The 20542-nt window shown below is 35.3% G+C and overlaps 1 long non-coding RNA gene across 18 annotated transcripts in view; it reads right to left on the reverse strand.

Moving 5' to 3' along the window:
- LOC147833110 (uncharacterized) overlaps positions 1-20542 on the reverse strand; it is a 142073-nt gene that overhangs the window by 96724 nt on the left and 24807 nt on the right. The window contains exon 4 of one of the 18 annotated variants that reach the window (XR_015513518.1): positions 2622-3446. The exons of the other annotated variants lie outside the window; for them this stretch is intronic. This is a non-coding gene — a long non-coding RNA (uncharacterized LOC147833110). Of the gene's footprint in view, positions 1-2621; positions 3447-20542 lie in introns of those variants that run through there. 18 annotated transcript variants of the gene reach the window in all.

Here is a 20542-nt window from a genome sequence, read left to right on the forward strand (position 1 = left end):
ATACAACAATGAAGACTATTAGGATTGTATCTAATTGATTTCACTGTTTGTTACGTTAATCAAATCCGAAAAACAGTGGGATATTTAAATCAAAAGGGAGAACTGTCAGGCCGAGTCCAAAGAGGAGACAGCAATGATACTGAATTCGGTGTCAGGCTATTGGTAATCAATCGGAATGGAGCGAGCATTGAAAAACTGTCTGCTTTGCAATTGTGCTCGGTTTGAGCAACAATTTGAAAATAACAGTGAGGAAAAAAAGAGATTGTGACAAAGTCAATATGGTGAGCCACTTGAAGGACAAATGAGAGAATTGCAAAGTACCCGGGTCTTTGTTACCTTGTCTGGCTGGATGTAGGTGGCAGCGGCATTGAGAAGGGCTGAATGGAGCTTTCAAACAGCAACACAATCAAAAGCCAATAATGCAACAGCTGAACGGAGACGCATGAATATTCTAATGCAACTGCTGTGTTGTACTGCAGTAAATCAAATGCCAGAGGGCACGAGCTAAGTGAATATTTCTCACACATTTTCAATATTGCTGAAATATTAATGAGAGGACTTAAATAAGAGAATCCCTCCCTGGACCTGCTTGACAATTGAATTTCAAAGAGGAGCCCTGTGTCAGCTGTAGTAACATCATTAATATTATGGATGTTTCGGTAATCATTCCATCACAGCACACAATCTCTGCATTTCTCCTCGCACCGCAACACTGCATCAAACCCAAAAATGACAAATGATTCATCACATTTTGTACATTTTGCAAATTCATCACACCGATATGGTGTCACATTGATGCGACTATGTTCTGCATTATTTAAAGCAAATGCATGGGTAACTTTCTCAGAGGAATGCAATAAAAGTGAACTAGATTAATTCTTAAACATTATCAAATTTTGTTTACAGCAAGTCACTGGAGATACAGGGTTCATATTGATGGAAAATAGGAGTATTTTTGTTCAACCAAAAATGTCAAATCTGCCATCATTTACTCCTGTTGCTCTAATAGGCATGGGCTAGTATGAGGTTCTGACGTTATGAAAACCTTGAATACAAATATCACAGTTTCACAGTATGATGGTATTGTAATTACTGCTCTAAAACATGTTCTTCTGAGTAAAAAAAAATAAATTAAACTATTTATTTTATTTTAGGAAACATATAATACATTTTGAAACAGTAAACATGTCTGGCTAAATAATTAAAATAAATCATTGACTTCTGCTATCTTCATTAGTTTACAAAACACAGATTTCTTAACCGCTTGAAAAGGCATCTTTGGACATTTACACTGCACTGTTCAAGTGCATAGTACATAGGATGCACATAGCAGCATGGGATGTTGGTTTATAAGCGATTTGTTTCTCAAATGTTTGGTCAATCATGTGCTGACCAGGAGCTTTTTATATGGAAGGTCCTTTTCTGCTGGAGATTCTGTTGGTCTAAAAAATAAATCAAATAATTGTAAAAAAAAAAAACAAAAAAAACAGTAATCGTCCCTTATGTTCTAAACAAGACGTTGTTACTTGTGATGTTCAGCAAGAAGTTCATAGGGTTCATATATAGTTTATGTAAGTTTTATTTTAAATGTTTTTGCAAAAAAAAATAAAAGCAATGATACAAAATTAATTTAAAATTTTTTTTAAATCTGAATAAGGTGAGTGCATTAAAACCATTCATTCACTTTATTTTTTATCTTATGTTGAAAATATTATTTCAAATTAGTACAAATGTTGTGATATTTTGTTGTGAACATTAATTTTACACAAATTAACTTATTTTAGTTATATCTTAATGCCTAAAAAATAAAAGAAGGTTAAACTAAATGAAAATAAAAATATCTTTCAGGCAACTAGCTGAAATAAAGATTAGTCAAAGACTATAATCAAATCGTAGTAGTCAAAGAACTTGTCAAAGACATTGTCAAAGAAATGAAATGTAGTAATGTTCAACTTTGTTTAAATCCAGCCCAAATAAATTGTTTACAACCACTTAATGTTAAAAAATGTGGTAAATCCATGGAATCATCTTTGAATATTTTTTTCATGGTAGAAACTATTTTTGCGTTAATATTTTATTTATTTTTAAGAAGCTATAATGATTTTAGCATTTTATTAGACCCCCTGGCAATATTAGTTCTAGTGATCTATCATAAACCATTCTAAAGTAAAATATTTTTTAAAAACTGATAACGTTTATAGTAGAGTGAATAAAAAAAGTAGGGGAAAAGCTACATTATTCATTAACTGGTACATGCTAGAAATAGTTAATTTAATTAATCTCAGTTAATTTATTAAACGTTCATTCAAGTAGAACGTTTAGTATATCAACATATACTCTTTTTGAATTCAGCACAAAATTACAATATGCATAATATTTTCAGTTCACACCAGAGGTCATATTAATTGCAGAAATTGATATTTTCTACTGTATTTTGGAACTAACGTAACAAAAAACCCATTCACCTTAAATATGTTTTAAAAAATTCCCAAAGTGTTTCAAAGATTTATTTTTTACAAATTGTTTAATATACTTAAATGTTAGACCTTTTAATAAAATAATAATAATAAGATCATTTAAAAAAATCTATTTGACCAATTATGCAAAGAAGAAAGACAATTAATAAAAAATTACAGAATGTTTATTTTTAATATGCCACCACAACGCCTTCAGTACGGTTAAGTCTTACAGTAATCCTCTTCCCCGTTCTCTTGCTGCCATCTTTTGTCTTGTTCTATAGCTTACTCATGTTTTCCCCTCTCTCATCGTCCTGCCTGCCAAAGGAGTTTTTCCAAGGAGAACTTTTAGGGAGGGGAAGAGCAGAAGCAGGAGTCTTAGTATCTGACTTGTTAGTCCACCACTGTCCAATTTGTTGAGGATGGTGGGTTTGATTAAAGTAGGGGTCCCTCCTGCTGCTCGCCCCTCCCATCAATCACATTGATAAGTCCCAGAAAGGCAACATATTGCCTGGGAAGAGGACGGGGAGGGATATCAATTTCACTGTCGTGCCGTTCGCTCCCCAACCTGAACATCTCGCGCCGTTTTGGTGGAAGTGCAGACTGCCGAGGAGGAGGTGAAGGGGAGAGAGGATGTAGCAGTTCTGCTGGGGTTTGAAGGGCCAGCCGGGGCTCGGGGGATTGGGAAGGGGGCAGCTTTGCTGTTAGAAAGGCTGGTCAGGGTCAGTCGAAGTTTGTTAATGTCTTTTTCCTTTTTTTCCCTTTTCAGGTTAAATATGGTAGGATCTAATAGTGGAGTATAGTTTGTGCTGACGCTGTTGAGCACCATGTGAGGCTGAATAGGTTACTTTTCCCCCCACTGTGGTACAATGCATATGAATTGCTTTGCTTGTCTTGTTAGCTACATATATGACATTAGCAGCTGCCAATCAATTGCTGTACAGAGGTGTGGATGGAAGGCCAAGGTGAAGGTCATGGTGACGGAATCAACTTTAAACAGAAAAACAAATGCATGGTCACAATGATCATAATAGTCTACTGAATGTAGGCCATATTGTCACAAAGAGATTTGTAGATTAGATTTGCATTTTTGTATTGTTGAGTAACTATTGTAGTTTTGATTAATGGTTGGATTTTTAACATTACTTTAGTTAAAGTTGCAGTTATTTAGTACTGTTGTCATTTAAACAACTTTAAATAAATATTATATTTAGTATATTGTTTTTAAAATAAGTTAATTCACAACAAGCAACAAGCTCTTTTTTTTCAGTTGACATTCATTAATTTATATTATATAATTTATATCAAGGTATAAAAGTCTATGCTTTAGTTTTGCTGAAGTCAAGTTTTACGTATACACGCTATACAAGGGGAGAATGGATCAATTTTGATTTCATACCTCATTAGTTAATATTACAAAGCAATATCTAACAAACAACAATAATAATTATCATCAAATCTCAGTCTCAATCTCAGTCTATATTATACTGACCATTTCAAATAATCATTACCATCATAATCCTAATTATAATCAAACAAAATAAATTCAAATTATAAATTAAAATAAATTGTTAATTAATTAAATATAATATTATATGCTTATTTAATATGGATGGATGGGTAGATGGATAGGTAGGTAGGTAGGTAGGTAGGTAGGTAGGTAGGTAGGTAGGTAGGTAGGTAGGTAGATAGATAGATAGATAGATAGATAGATAGATGATAGATAGATAGATAGATAGATAGATAGATAGATAGATAGATAGATAGATAGATAGATAGATAGATAGATAGATAGATAGATAGATAGATAGATAGATAGATAGATATACACGTTTAAATCTGCCAATTGTTTTTTTTTTTGTAAATAAACTTTTGTTTAAATTGTGTAAATAAACAGATTAGTTTTTGATAGAACATGGTGAGAGAGCTTATGCATGAATGTATTGTTCAGTCATTTATTCATTTACTTATTTATAATGACATTTCTTTTGATTTAATCCTGCGTAAGCTGCAAATGGCATTTTCTGTGAAGTGACAACATCTGTCTTTTTTTTCTCCACTAATCTTTTTATATCTCAATTAGACTTTGCTAAAAGTGCACTCGACTCTGCGTGGACCTCAATCAATTCTTTTTCATCTCCCCGAGCTGTCGTCAAACATAACAAGATCACAGCAGGAAGTTCATGTCACCAACTTCCCCTCCCGAACATGATAACTTCATCTGCCGCTAGATCTCCTCCGCCAAACCTCCCGTCCCGTCACATTCACACACTCAGTCACGTACAACCGCTACCAGCGTTTGCTTTCCACCTAATGGAATCAAATACTGCAAAAAGCCCAAACGTCAGCGCTTTTCATCACTTTGCATGGCCATTTTATTGTCCTTCTCTGTGCCTTTTGAATGATAATGATACAAATTACAGTTTTGCTATATTAATAGTCAAAGCCCGAATGGAGAGAAAGAGAGAAGAGAGGAAGGGGGAAAAAAGGTGTCTGGCTTTTCACCGTTGCTAAGTGCTAACGTGGGATTTCCTGGGCCCATTGTCATGTCAACTGGACCGGCAGCTATTCCATTGTGATGATAATGGATTCGGTGTTGTTGGCTCAGAGGTCACCAGGTCAACATAAGCTCCTTAATGGACTGTGAAATAACTCTAACTGCATTAACCTCCCCAGATCACATGGTGGGGAAAACGCTGTCTCTCCTCAAATCAGAGGCCTTTATAGGCGCCAACGCGATTGGATTGAATTTTAATTGGCGAGGCGTACACCTGGCAGCAGTGCGGAGAAGATTTTAATCTTTCAGAAAGGTGAGATAGGGAAAGATATGGTAAACAGACGGCTGACGGGGTCGTGAGGGTTACAGCTAGAATACGGAAGGGCAGTTTGACTCGCCTTTAACAGAAATTGCTTTTCTCTTGTGCATGTTTGCATTTTCATTGCTTCATTGTGTTTGCATGCTTGAACCATTGGGCATCTGTGCTCACATCCCAGAGCGGGCTTTCCCCGGAGACGCCGGTGAGGAGAGGCAGCACGGCCTTATGTTTGGCACTAGCAAATATTTAAATCACTGTGATTAGAACTGGAATTTGGTAGGTTGACATTAACATATTTGGGACTGTTAGTGAAAGAATAATGTGTCTGTAGCCTATATTAGAGGAAAAAGAACACATTTTAGACAGATAGACAGAGTTTATACAAGTTAAAGAGGCCAATAAAATTAAAATAATTACTAGCCATCTCACCCTGTCGCACTGTTCATGGTCATTTATCTTAGTGGTCCTCAAACTCACCGGTATAGATCCGTGGATCAATTGGTAACAGGCCGTACAAGAAATCATTAATTATTTCAGTTTTATTTATTATCATAGTCTAAACAATCTTTTATTTTGAAAAATAACTGTATTCTCTGGCTTACATCTTGGTCACTTCAGCACCAAAATTTAACCCATTTTAAAAAGAAGATGAGTTACTAGAGATCGCAAATGACGGCGGCCTTTTATCGGCCGTTCACATATGGTATCTTTTCTAGTGTTCCCACAAGTTTGTTGTTTCCAATAAAGGAGCATGGCTTGCGCGCACAAGCGGCGACATGCTCACGCCTTCCACGAGACTAATTATCTCATACAGACACAAAACACCCAAACACTGCAGTGCTTTGCAATATTTTCCATGAATAAAATTTGTATCAGAGTAATAGCAATGTCTTGTCAGCTTGATATCTTTTGAGAAAACAGTTGATGGTCACCTAGCAAGCTACAACCTATGAACACCCCCCTCCCCCCATATATGGCTTTAATTATCTAGCAGTTTCAAATTAAAACATGTTTGTCCAAAATATCTTTTCAAAAGATCCAATTTGCGAATAGTATTTGTGTATTTTTCATTAAAAACTTTTTCAGCAATAATCTGCTAAAATTTAATTTGTGCTCCAAATTATTTTCAAGTTTAAACTGTCATTAATGCTAACAATCTGATTTTAATGTGATTAAGACAGTACTCTGATAAAAGGTCTATCATGTAAACAGTGATTTTTAATTAATCTGATTAAGGTCATAATCAAACTGAACAGAAATCGAATTAAGACATGTGGAGTATGCCAATTTTAGTCGCCTTATTGAAGTGCAGTACAGACATGTAAACACCTTAATCAAACTTTTACCACCGTGTCAGATTTTCACAGCTTTTTGTGACAGGATAGTCTATACACACACGGCTAACACTATTATCTGCACCTACCAAGTCAGTGAAGGTCCACAGACACCTGCATAACAAATGGCGGAGGTTTGTTTTTCCATACGCATGTGGTATCAAATTCCATTAAAACAACACTCTTCCAACAGTTCAAACTCGCATATAATATTTCATGTCACGAGAGGCATGCATGGAATGTTCATAATTGAAAGTGAAAGAGCCAAACTGCAGTTTAAAGTCGACAAACTAAAAATGAAACGCCCGAAATTACATGAAACTCTGGAGGAAATGTGAATAGCGAGGTGACGCAATGACGTTAATCGATATATGTGCTATAACATGTAAAATGAGATCATGAAAGGAACATTCAAAAAAACTACTTATGTAAAAACCTTAATCATATTATTGTCTTATTCAAGGCAAATAATTTGATTATCAAAGTCCAATATAAACGCAGTAATTTTATGACAATTTTTACTGCAGCACAAACAGCACAAGAGGGTTAAACAAGCTTAAACAAACATGTTATTGATTAAGGTCATTTGATCTAACAGTACTGCTCTAAATTAACATGTATGCAACAATAGACTGCATCAGTTTTAAGACTGACTCAAGTGTGCGTTTCAAATATGTGGGCAGGAAAAACATTTTGGTAACACTTTACAATAAGGTTCATCAGTTAATGCATTTACTAACATGAACTAATCATACACAACACATGTACAGCATTTATTTATCATAATTGAATATTTACTAATGCATTATTATCATCCAAGTCCATGCTTGTTAACATTAGTTAATGCACCATGAGTTAACATGAACTAACAATGAACTACTGTTTCGTTAACTAACGTTATCTAGCATGAACAATTACAGTAGTAAATGTATTGTTCATTGTTTGTTCATGTTAGTAAATGCATTAACATTAACTAATGAACCTTATTATAAAGTGTGACCAAATTTTTTTGTTTCCTTTGTGTATTCATATGAGAAAAAAACCTTTTCATTACTGTATTTAGTTTTTATTCCATTTTACATTTATGTCAATGAACTAAAAATGACTTTATTAAATGACAATTGTTCTTTTTTTCTGTGATTTTTATGTGCGAATGTGAAAACTGCTTTAAGATTTTGTTTAAAAAAATAATAATTCACAGTGCCAAATAGCAATATAGCCTACTCGAAGAACCCAAACCAAATATAAAGTCTTAAGCAAAGACACAGCCTTGGAAAGACGCAAGAGACTCGGCACTTTACGGCACATCTTTACGGTCAGTATGAAGCTGCTTCAGCCAGGAAATGAGGATGCTTGAGGAGAAGTCGCCATGCCTCCACCCTTCTCCAAAGCAAATCGCAGGTAGAGAAATGAGGTGCTGAAGTTCATAACGCTGATGGAGCATGTTCCGTGTGAATACAGGATAAACATCAATTAATTTCAGTCAATAAATAACGCTTTGAGGTCTTGCGTCAAAAAAGCCGAACAATTACTTTTCCATTTTTCTTGCCAAATGGGCTGATGAGGGAAAACAGGGGATCCGGCCGCGTAAATCAGTCTTAATTTTGCCTTCCCCATTAAAAAGCCGCCATTAAGACCCTCCTCGCCTCATTTCATCTTCTTCTTGTTTCACTTTTTCAATTTGTGCGAAAGGGGGAGTTCACTCATCATAAAATTTCACTTTGGCTGGCCTATCATTTGCATCTGAGCCAATAAATAGCAATTAGCATTAACAATTAAACCAGAGAGTGGAACCAATGCCCGCTCCCTTGGAAAGCTGATGAATGGCTACGGGGAGGCTTTTTTCAAAGAGAGCTGGGGGACATTAGCAGCCGTGGCCTTGCCGTAAAAGCGCGCGCTCCAGGAAAGGAGTACATCCTGGGCTAAACGCTGATTTATTTGGCTCTACGAGAGCCCGACATGTCTCTCATGGGGGGGCGGGTGGCGTGTGTGTCTGCGGGTGGCATATTTGTGTGAAGGAAAGATTACGAGGAATTTCAATCCAATCTGCCGCCGTGACTTCTCGCTAAAGTACATAAGTGTTATGTGGCGCGTTTGGTTGTAGAGAAATCGCATTTTATCCTCACATCTGAGCGAGACCGCGTTTTGCCCTTGCACATCGCAAGAATAAGTTTCCTACCAATCCGGTCTCTTTTCTCAGTAATATCCGGAGCGTGGCGTATTATCTGCGGGTGGCATATGGGTCTGTTTAGCCTGCTGTAATACGAAAGCACATTTTTAATGTTTCATTTTAGTGACCCATTTTATTCCCCCTCAGCAGGATGTGAAGGTAAAGTGCAGGTTTGAGTGAGATTGAGAATAACCTCTAACAATAAGACTCAGACAGCTCTGAGACGACAAATCGCGGCGGTTAATGACGTGATGACTTACTGCACGAGACCCCTCCTCTCCAGTATCGTATGCCTGGATGCTCGGCTTTATGTACACAGTGGGTACGCTGTTCAACTCGGCTGAAAAGGAGATCATATTGTCCGTGCCTTATGATTGCTTTCGCTTGCATTAATCATCCAGTAAAGCACTGACACAGCAGTATGAGCGCCCTGCCTAACAAACCATAGACTAAGGACAGTGACACCCAAAAGAGAAAAAGGGGTTCTGGTGAAATTGGAGGAGAGTGGCAGTCATTCTTTTTTTTTTCTTTTTTATTAACATCACAGGCCCATTAGAAAGCTCCTTGTTCACCTTCATTGGAGCAGCAAATGAAGAGGCTCCAGAGCACAGGACTCCTACCGTCTCCACGCGGCCACGGCACAGGCCAGCGCCAGTCATGTTGTAACGCTTGTAAGAAACAGATGTTCCTTCCCTGACAAATCTCCCCCTTTGATTTATTATTCATTTGCTCAGATCACAATGGAGAAGTCTTTGGCTCATTAATTAAATCCCACGCAAAAATAAAAAAGGATAGAAGGAAAAAAAAACCTGACCCTCACAAACTTATTACTGACAAAATGACTTTGACACATCACACCTGAGATCAAACTTTCATCTATAAAGAGACGATGAAAAAACATTTGCGTAAACTCTTATTAACGGGATATATTGCAGAAAATTGCATCACATTTTATTTGTTTTTAAGGCTAACATGATAATGAGGCTTCATTTGTTAACATCAGTACATTAGTTAGCATGAAGTAGCATCGCATAATACATTAATAAATCCTAATTTCTATATTTACTTAAAATCTGCTAAAACAAAAGTTGCATGCATCGTGAACTAAGAACATGAACAAGCAATTTTTATTAACTAATGTGTTAGTAACAAATGGTGTGAAATATACTGTATATAGAGGTCAGAATATTGATCAAAATGTTTATGTCTGGCGTCACGGTGGCACAGTGGGCAGCACGTTCACCTCACAGCTTGAAGGTCGCTGGTTTAAGCCTCGAATTTATTAATTTTGTATCATTGCTTTTAGTTTTTTTTAAAAGGTCAGTTGGCATTTCTGTGTCGAGTTTGCATGTTCTCCCTGTGTTCGAGTGGGTTTCTGCAGGGTGCTCCAGTTTCCCCCACAGTCCAAATACATGCGGTATAGTTGAATTGGGTAAGCTAAATTGTCTGTAGTGTATGTGTGTGAATAAGAGTATGGGTGTTTCTCAGTGATGGGTTGCAGCTGGAAGGGCATCCGCTGCGTAAAACATATACTGGATAAGTTGCCGGTTCATTCTGCTTTGGCGACCCCAGATTAATAAAGGGATTAAGTCAATAAGAAACAGAATGAATGAATGAATGAATGAATGGTAATGGAAATGCCCAACATATAAATTAACAAATTGCTTAACAATTTAATCCTTAAGAAATCTAATTAAAATGTTTTTTCAATAAACCTTTTGTTGTTCTCTTATAAACACTGAATGTGGTGGTGTTGCTGGATGATTTAATAGAAACCTTGATTTTTTTTGCAGATATTTGACTGATTCCAGCATTATGGATGTGGCATTTGCAGTAAAAAAAAATTAAACGTATAAACTTAGAGAATGTACAGTTAAAGTCAAAATTATTTTTTTTTATTTTATTTTTATATTTCCCAAATGATGTTTAACAAAACAAAGATATTTTATGATTTCTGATAATATTTTTTTCTTCTGGAGAAAGTCTTATTCGTTTTATTTCGTCTAGAATAAAAGCAGCTTTTAATAAAAAAAAAATTTAAATAAAAAAAAAAAAACATTTTTTGGTCAAAATTATTAGCCCCTTTAAGCTATTTTTTTTTTTCGATAGTCAACAGAACAAACCATCATTATACAATAGCTTGCCTAATTACCCTAACCTGCCTAGTTAACCTAATTAACCTATTTAGGCCTTTACATATCACTTTAAGCTGTATAGAAGTGCCTTGAATAATATCTAGTCAAATATTATTTACTGTCATCATGGCAAAGATAAAATAAATCCGTTATTAGAAATGAGTTAATAAAACTATTATGTTTAGAAATGTGTTGAAAATATTGTATCTCCGTTAAACAGAAATTGGGGGAAAAATAAACAGGGGGGCTAATAATTCAGGGGGTTTAATAATTCTGACTTCAACTGAATATGTTAAAACCAATATATTAAAACATGTTTATATTTTTCTTACCCCTTAACCATGGAGTTCAGCCATTGAAAAATATCAGTCTATACATGTGTTTTAGATTTAAATTAACGGCAATATTAATGCGTTACAAACATTACAAAAAGACATCGGTTTTTGTAAGTTGACATATTTTGTGGAAATTCTGTGAATAAAAATGCAGAAGCCAAGAAATATATAACAGTCAAAGGATAAGGGTTGGCTCTGCATGGAACATACATAATGATTATTTTGTTGTTCTATAATAAACATTGAATATGGTTATTTTGCTTGATGATAATAGAAAGTGTGATTTTTCTCAAGACTCTAAAAGCGTTAATATGAAAATCATTTAAATGCGTTAATTACAAATGTCCTTCACTGTTACTTTTTATCCGTTTTTATCTCATTTTAACTCAGAGCTGTCTATAAAAATTATCATTTATTTTGTTTATTTTTTTTAATCTAACTGACCACAAACTTTTGAACTGTATACTGAACATTTATAAATAATACAACATTTCATTAAAGAAATCCAACTTATGCGACATGTCAGACAAAAAAAAAAATGTAAATAAAAAGCTCTTTAAATCTGCTTTGTATAAACTGTTATATAAAAAAAATTGGCAAAATGTGCATGGAGTGCCAACTAGTGCAAACATCTATATACAATAGCCATGATCAAATTACTTCTTTACTGCTGTTATCTCAGTGCTGTCTTTTTATTGTGCGTTTATCTTGTCACTGAAAGCAAAACATAGCACATATCTATATTCTAAACACCATAATAATCTAAACACCACTCTCAGATCAGATTCAAGTTTGCTAACTATTACAGAAATCCTAGCCTCAACCCCCATTAAAAAAAAAAACTTTGCTGTAGGAACACGGAAGTCTACTCCAACCAAATATCAGTCAGTCGTAACAGCCTGCTGTGCTTGTTATTAAAAATCACACAACTTGCGAAACACAAGTACATTGTGTGCAATAGCTGCCAATTCCAGTGTGTCAAACGATCTTTTAATTAGTCCTTTTGCATCACTTGTTGAGAGCAATTAAAAATGAGGAAGCCGTCCCACCGGTCAATCTCCAAACTCTCACCAAACACAGTGGCGCTCTGGGGGAAGTCATCGCACAGTTGGATAATGCAGATGTCTGTGTCACACCCCAATTAGAGAGCTCTCACACTCCTGAAGGGTGACAGTCTCATAGCGACTGCGTGCCAATCATATTTGATCATTTCTATGACATCATTTCGCAATCTACATTGTAACACATGCCAAGTCATCGGCTGAAGACTAATCTGCATCCCGCTCATAAACAAACCACGTCAAGCCAAATTTTATAGCAAGTTGAGATTGATTGTGTTGTTTGACTACAGAATATGATTTGAGCTGTAATCCCTATAAACTCCACTAGGACACAAATAAGCCCAGTGCTTTTTATACAGGCGTTTGCCCAGAGCTCTATACGAGTGCAGCACGAAATGAATCTGACGTACAGGAATTTTTAGGAGAACTTTAACAAGTGCGATCTCATATCCCAAGGACTGTCAGGCTAGATCCAGTAGGTGAAGGTCAAGACTTGCCCATGAGCAGGGTCACTTCACAGTGGACTTTTATTCATTACATGTTGTGAAGAAGATTAAATACTTATTGACTAGAATCTCAACGAACAAAGGTTTGATCTTAATGTTGTCCCCCATGCGACTGCTTTGTTTGATGAAACCATGTAAAAATACCCCTTAAGTCCCGACGTACGAGGCCGCTCCTGATGCAAAAGCGCTTTGGGAGCTGCTAAAATTAAGCGATGTCACTTCTCAATGACACTTTAATGATACTGGAGTTCAATGAAAGAGTTGGGATGCTTTGGAGCATCTGCTGGAGATAGTCAAACACACACACACGCTCATCCAAATGACAGAAACTTCCTTTGTCCCTGCTGCCACAAGGACCGTGGGGGACGAGGCCGGTCTAATTAAGTCAATCCGTGGGGAGAGCCGGTGTCATTTCTACTTGGCATCAGCACTCTGGCACTGGCAGCATGGTTGGCATTGAGCATCTCGGAGGAGAGATGGAGAGACAGATTTGAGGAGAGAGATAAGTAGGAGACATGTAACTGATTTGGCACGCGCAGAGTGCTTTGGCATGTCTGTGGTTCAACAGCTCCTGTCTCTCTCCGTCTCCCCGGGCTCCTCAGTGTGTTTGAGTAAGCACTCTGTGTTTCGACAGCAAATGCCAACAGAGCAGGTACAACATGTCTTAATAGAGTCAACAGAAACGACAACGGGAAGCCTGATGATCAGTCAACTATAGAGCATTAATTTCTAGTGTCAATAGACTCAAATAAAAATTCACAGACTTTTAAGTGTAGCAATGCAACTCAGTATGCAACAAATTTCACCGTTTTAGGGCAACTTCCATTTACTCACAAAGTTTGCGAATTTCCTTTCTATATCTCAGGTATAAAAAATGTATTGCCATGGCAAATATTTATTAAAAATGTAATACTATAGCATTGGCAAACGTAGCATACAACTATGAGAGAGAACTATTTGAGGCTATTTATTTTCAGCTGCAGGTGAGAAAGGTTTCTTTATTTAAAGTCATATAAAAAATAAAAAAGATCTACAGGGTAAAGAACCACTTTGACATTGTCTGTCTGGTTTAAAATGTTTTTATGAATATTTTTCATATAGCAGCTGTGGCCTAATGGTCAGAAAGATATTGGAAAAATCTGATATTGCGATATTTTATTTTCCTCCGATAGTTGATAGTTAACAAGATAGTTAAATAGTACTATTTGACTGTTTTCTGAGGAGTCTACAGAAATTGAGTAATCGCAAGGGGAAAAAAATTCTTACTTTGCTTTGTCTCATTTCTATAACAAATATCTAAAAGATTTCTTAGATCATGTAAAATATTGTTTGTTTTAAAATTTAGATAAAATAAGGCAAAATAATTTTTTTCCATAAAATAAGCTAATTATCTGCATTTTCTGGGGTAAGTAAAATAATTAAACTTTTATCAGATATGTGCACTAGAAACAAAAACAAAAATTCGAAGTAAGTTTTACATTTTTTTATTTTTTTTTAATAAATTGTATAAATTCCATTTAAATACAATTCTGTAGCTGCTGGTCAACTATAATCTAGACTTAAAATTGCATATCTATATGATGTGACTTGTGGATATGCACACTGCGATATCGTTGCTAAAACGATATATTGTGCAGCCTTACATCAAACACATCAATCATAAAAACTAGCAGTTCATTCCACTGTGGCAACACCTGATAAAGAAGGGAATAACCTGAAGGAAATTGGTTTAATCAATATAACTTAGTTTCTATGGAATAAGTAAATATTTAAAGTGCTTAAGGGTAATAAGTGATACGTTTGCTAAAATACAATATAGAAAATATTAAAACAGCACATTTTTGCCAGAAACATTATCATCGTCATCACTTTGAAGTTAATGAGAGATTGGAGACAGTTAACAAAAACAGCATGCATTATTTGATTACAAGGATCTCAGTAAATAGAAGTATACTTAAGAATTCACATTTTAAACTTCTTATAAGAATCCATCTGTTTGTTTGTTTTTTGGTGTTGTGTGGTAAACCAAGCAGTTTACCATGGGACAGAATTAAATTTGCATGATCTATCATATTTATTATACACCTACTGCCACAGTACACACGACATCCAATGCAAGAAGTCAGGATGATGCATATTCCCTCTGAAAGAGTATTAATAAGGGTGCAAGTAGGCTTGACCCCAGAGTCCACTCATATGGTCCGTAGCTGCTGCTGTATGAAGTGGTAAGCGGAGGGACAGCTCCTGCCAGCCTGATAACATGAGGGTGTCGGGCAGGGTGAGCGGGGCGAAGGGCTCAAGGGCTCCAGCAGGCCAGCAGCCTGGTGGATAGCACTAGCCCGGGGAAACAGGGTGGCACGGCCGAGGTGGCGTCCGGTGGGAGATGACAGGAGCGGACAGGATGTCACCACGCTCCTCCTCAGTCTGGCAGCTCGCTGCGCTCAGACACAATGTGAAGAGACAAGCCAGAGATGTTCTCTTTTTCTAAATGTCACATGAACTCTCACAAACACATCAAATAGAGAAAATCATGAATTCTGAGTCCTCATGTCACATTTTATGAGTTCACGCATTCACAAGTGCTTCTGTTTTCAGCGTTTTGTGGCCTGTCATCTTGTTTTTTTTTCTTCCATGTCTAGGCTATAGTCTCTACAGGTGGAATCTTGCCCACGAGCAGTTTTCAAGGTTTCCTCCACAGTGGGATTGGATGATGGCTTAAACTGTTGTAAAACTGAGGGTTCAGATGAGATAAAGGTGAGGTTGAACTAAGCTAAGTGGACAAGTAGGTCTTGAGCATCATTGCAGAATCCAAGATAACAGAAAAATGTAAAAGCTCTATTCTGTCACTGAAAATAAAGTCTACTTTTTTATCTCAATTCTGACTTATCTCTGCCAGTTCTTAGTTGTTGCAGAACTGAAAAATTTAGTTTTTACAATTTTCGAGTTTATATCTCAAACTTGAGAATTCTAGGCTTATATGCGGCAATTAAGTTTATATCTTACAATTTGAATCTTTTGATTCCTAGTTTGTGCCTCGTAATTCACAGTTTATATCTAACAATTCTGAATTGTCTCTTACAATTCCCAGTTTGTCTTGCAATTCCTATTTTTTTTCTCTCTCAATTCATTATCAATTTTCAGTTTATATCTCACAACTGTTTACACTGTATCTATTTTTTTTCCTCAAAATTTGCCCTTTGTTTACAGTGGGAAGAAAAGTATTTAACATGTCATGTTTTTTTCAAGGAAAAATATTCTAAAGAAGCTGTTGGCATAGAATTGAACCAGATTTTGGTAAAAAAAATAATAAAATACAAACATAAAAACATGATAACGTACTGAACTACTGAAACGTATTTAAAACTTTAAATAAAAGGCTTTTTTGGTGATGGTAGCTTATAGACACCTCTCATATGGAAAATGAATTCACATGAATGTGTGAGTTTTTTTTTTTCAGACTTCAGCAGTGCAAACATTTTGATGGTTCTGTTGATCTCGTCTATCAAATCTGATCTTTATTTTGTACTTTCTATTAAAGTCAAGTCAGGGGATTGGTTGGGCCATGCTACAGCTTAATTTTCTTTCTCTGAGAGCATTTAAGAGTTTTCTTGGCTGTGTTTTGCATTTTTGTCATGCTGAAGAGTCCACCTTGGTTTCATCTTCATCATCCTGCTAATGTAGATGTTGGACTGAAGCAGCTGATATTAATTTACAATAAGGCATGGCATAGTGTTGCTGAAGAAATACTCAGAGATTTCAGCTGCTGTCTGGGCTTTCACTGCCTTTCTACACCTCCCTTCATTTTTTTAATCATAACTTAATTTGTAAACTAATTAATAGTGGGTTTTTTGCATATATGAATTTCTTTGGTTGTTACCAACATCTGGTGAAAATCCTAAAGTCAACAGCACCTTTAGAAATATGTTTTCAGAGAAAATAGTGAGGTGTTGAATATTTATTTCCCTCACTGTATGTATAACATAAATGCAAATCAGTCTTGCAATTTGGGCTTCTGAAGTGAAAAAATACAACAAAAAAAGACCTTTTTCCTCTGAAACAAAATTCCATAAAAATCACAATAAAGTTAGAAAAATCATAGCCTGATGTTCAATGGGAATATGCATTAGGCTTGAAACTAAAGCTGTGCTCGCGCCGCCCGGCTGCTAACATGACAATGTCTGCAGGTTTATACGCTCTCATAAAGCATGTGAAATTTTCTCAGGATCCCTAAGGCTTTCCCTGCCAGTGGCATGAGGTTACACATTTTAATGGAAATGTTTTCCTTGGGTACCACTCTATCCTCATTTCTATTGCAAAGAAATTTGTCTTTGCATCCCAGCACGTATAAAGTAGTCAATCACTGAGGTAAGGAATGATTAATTTATGGCTCCTTCCTGCCTGCCTTATATAGCTTCCAGGGGAGCTATATGAGAGTTTCTGGCAGGACGTACCACTGACCTGGATCTGTTGCCTGCTAAAAGTGCTCAACAGGTCTATGGAAAACTGTAATATAAACTGAGTTAATATATTGCACTATATCACATAAATATGAACTATTTATTTAACTTTTAATTTTAATATTATTATTATAAGTATTATGATTTTTTGTGAATCATATTTAAAAAGCAAACAAATCTCGGATACATCTGGTATGTATACTGCATATTAAATGTTACTATTGCAAAGTGTCAACCTTTAAAAAATGTAATGACAAAATTCAGAAAATAAATGAATTACAGTACCATTGTAGTCAAAAATGTTTCCTGTTACTTTTTCTCCTGCTGGGTGATTCCTCCCTCTCCTTATCCCTTAAACTAAAACAGATTCTGTCAATTGTTCTGACTGCTGCGGGAAAAAAAACAATCCTGAAATTATGGCTGGATCCATACTCCTGTTTCTTGGAAACTCTACCTACTGGATTTGTTTTTAGTTTGGAATATACCCCAGTCAAAATAAATGGCGCCAGTAAGAAAACTGTACAATTCTGGTGAAATATAAGAGAGAGATTGTATCAGATGCAGTATGTTTCATTACTGATTTTATACCTGTCATTGCAGTATTACCGTTTTTATTACATTTTACTTTTGTGTTGGGTGGATCTCAAACTTTGTTGTATATAGTTCAAAATCTAAAATGATCAATAAAAAAATGTTTTAATTGCTCACAAATTTGACATTCAACTTTCAATCTAAGCCATTCAAAAAGAACTCAACAATATTAAAAGAATGTCATGACAATACCGTCTCACCTCACAGTTTTATCAACAGTTTAGTATCTTGATCAATAAAAGAGTGCAATGCCATAATTTTAATACAAATGTACTTGTGTTTGTTTGTATATATGCTCTAACATTAAAAAAAGTTTACAAATAGTCTAAAATGAAAGACAATCAACTTGTATAATAGTTTGTTCACCCGATCAACATATCCTGAAGTCCTTCCTTTCATAATAATATACTTAATAAAAAAATATAAAAAAAACACAAATCATTTAGATCCTCTCCTATTAATTAATGTATATCCACCACTACCTGTATTCAGCATATAATAAAGCCTCAGATCAGCAGTTTGAAACAGAATCATATTTCTGGGTTTGTGTATAATAACCTGTGATATGAGATTGCGGGGTATTTGTGGGTAAGTGCGTGACGCCTTTCTTTTTAGAGACTGCAGTTTGAGTGACAGTGTAAAGGACTGTTCATTAAACCATTGTGATCATTCTGCTTGCTACAACTCCCAGCGCTTCATCTTTACCTGGAGCCTTCAAGGACACAGCAGTGACACAGACGCTCCAACTACAAGTTACATGGCTTTAGGCCAGATATCTGCTGTGTTCTGTTTCTGTTTGTGTAGATTCAATTTGACGTCTCACTCCATTTTTCACGCATTTTCTGTCTCGCTCTCTCGCTGCTCTTTGCACTCTGCCATATTTTAAAGTTTCCACTTGTCAAAAAGTAGCCACAGAAAGAGTTCTTTTTTTCCTTTGATGTCTTTTAACGGAGAAACTTTTACTTGTATTGTTTATATATATAGACTGCTCTGTGCTTCTTGATAGAATACATGATAGACCATTGTTTTTAATTATGAAAATATTATTTATTTGATTGTGTTTTTGTGAGATGAACCATCTCATTTTCGAGGGGGTCCCAAATATAGAAGGTATATTAAAATAAGGCTTGTCACTTCTGGTCAGAATAACAACACACTTAAAAATGAGTGATGTATAGCAGTGAGTATATTGTAAATATAAAGGGATGTAAGGATATCACCAGAGTGGCTTTTTGGTTTCTTTTCTTGTGCATCCCAGCCACTAGCACCCCATCTGAATGATTTTTAGCATAGCGGGTAATATAGTTATTCAACGTCCCAATTTGTAATGTTGCAATATGTATTGAAATAATGATGTTTAGTTCCTTTACTTGAAAGTTTAGATTTGATTATCATAATGTTTTGTTTACAGAATTTGAGGTTTACTGTATCATTATTATTCACACCTTACAAATGTTCATCTACCTTAAAGTTTGCTTTGATTGTTCAGTATTTATGCTTTACCATTGCACACACTTTGTAACATTTTATTTACCAAGTTTAGGGGTATCTTCAACACTTGTTTAAGTTATTGTAAAGAGAGCAGATATATTGTTTTTTTAATTATTTTAGTTTTTGACTATTAAAACTATTTGTCTTAGCAATGTTGGTAAATTAAAATAAAGTGGTTTAAAAAATCCTAATATTCCTAAATGTTTTGTTATTATATTTAAAAATTGAATAAAATTTTTTTTATTATAAAATATTTAATAATTATTAGTATCGAATTATATGTAAAATGATATTGTGATCTTTTTTTTTTTGCAATACCGCCCAGCCCTATATTAAAATATTATTATTTGTATAAACATTTGAGAACTATTCTTCCTAATTTCATATGACGAGAATTTCTGCACTCAACAATTTATTAAAAGAACAGGGGAAAAGACGTTTTAGCCAATGTTCCTGTTTCTCCTGAAATTTGGCAACAGCAAACAACTATACAGCATTTGGTTGAGCGCAGTGATTTACATTTAACTCCAAACTTCCAATGTAAAAAAATAGGTAAAAATATATCAAATTAAAGGATTTTTTTAATATGACAATTTTTTGAAATAACAAATGTTTTCATTTGCTCCAAACGATCAGATATAAGGTATATTAATGTATATATGAATGTATATTCTAGTTACTTCCTCACTTTCCTTCAGCTTACTCCCTTCTTTTAACATTTTGGTCATTTTATGTACAGAAAATCCTTAAAATTTAGAAAAAATGTCATCACTAGCTCTGAGAATCAACATCCAACTTCATACATTATAATAAATCATAAATCCAGAGAAACTGACAATTATCAAGTGGTCTCTTCATTCTTCATTGAATGTAAACAATTCACTAATAATACTAAACAATACATTCTATAGCAAACTATAATTATATTTAAAAAAACAAATTTATTGTTGCAAATTTTTACTTTACGCATATGCAATTGTGTAAATGATAATTTGCATAAATAAAAAATCGCTGGAATTGAATTTCTTTCAAGCCTTTTTGCCCCTTACTCTTCAACAACAGTCCAAACTGAAACAGGCTCTATACTCCACACAAGGGCGGCTGAAAGTCAGCGAGAGTGCGCTGGAGTCGAGTGTCACATGAAGTCTACATTGTGGCAGCTACGTGCAGCGGCCTGTGGCTCTGGCTGG

The sequence above is a fragment of the Danio rerio genome, chromosome 17 (genome assembly GCF_052040795.2).
Source record: "Danio rerio strain M-AB ecotype USA chromosome 17, GRCz13ab, whole genome shotgun sequence".
NCBI lineage: Eukaryota > Metazoa > Chordata > Actinopteri > Cypriniformes > Danionidae > Danio > Danio rerio.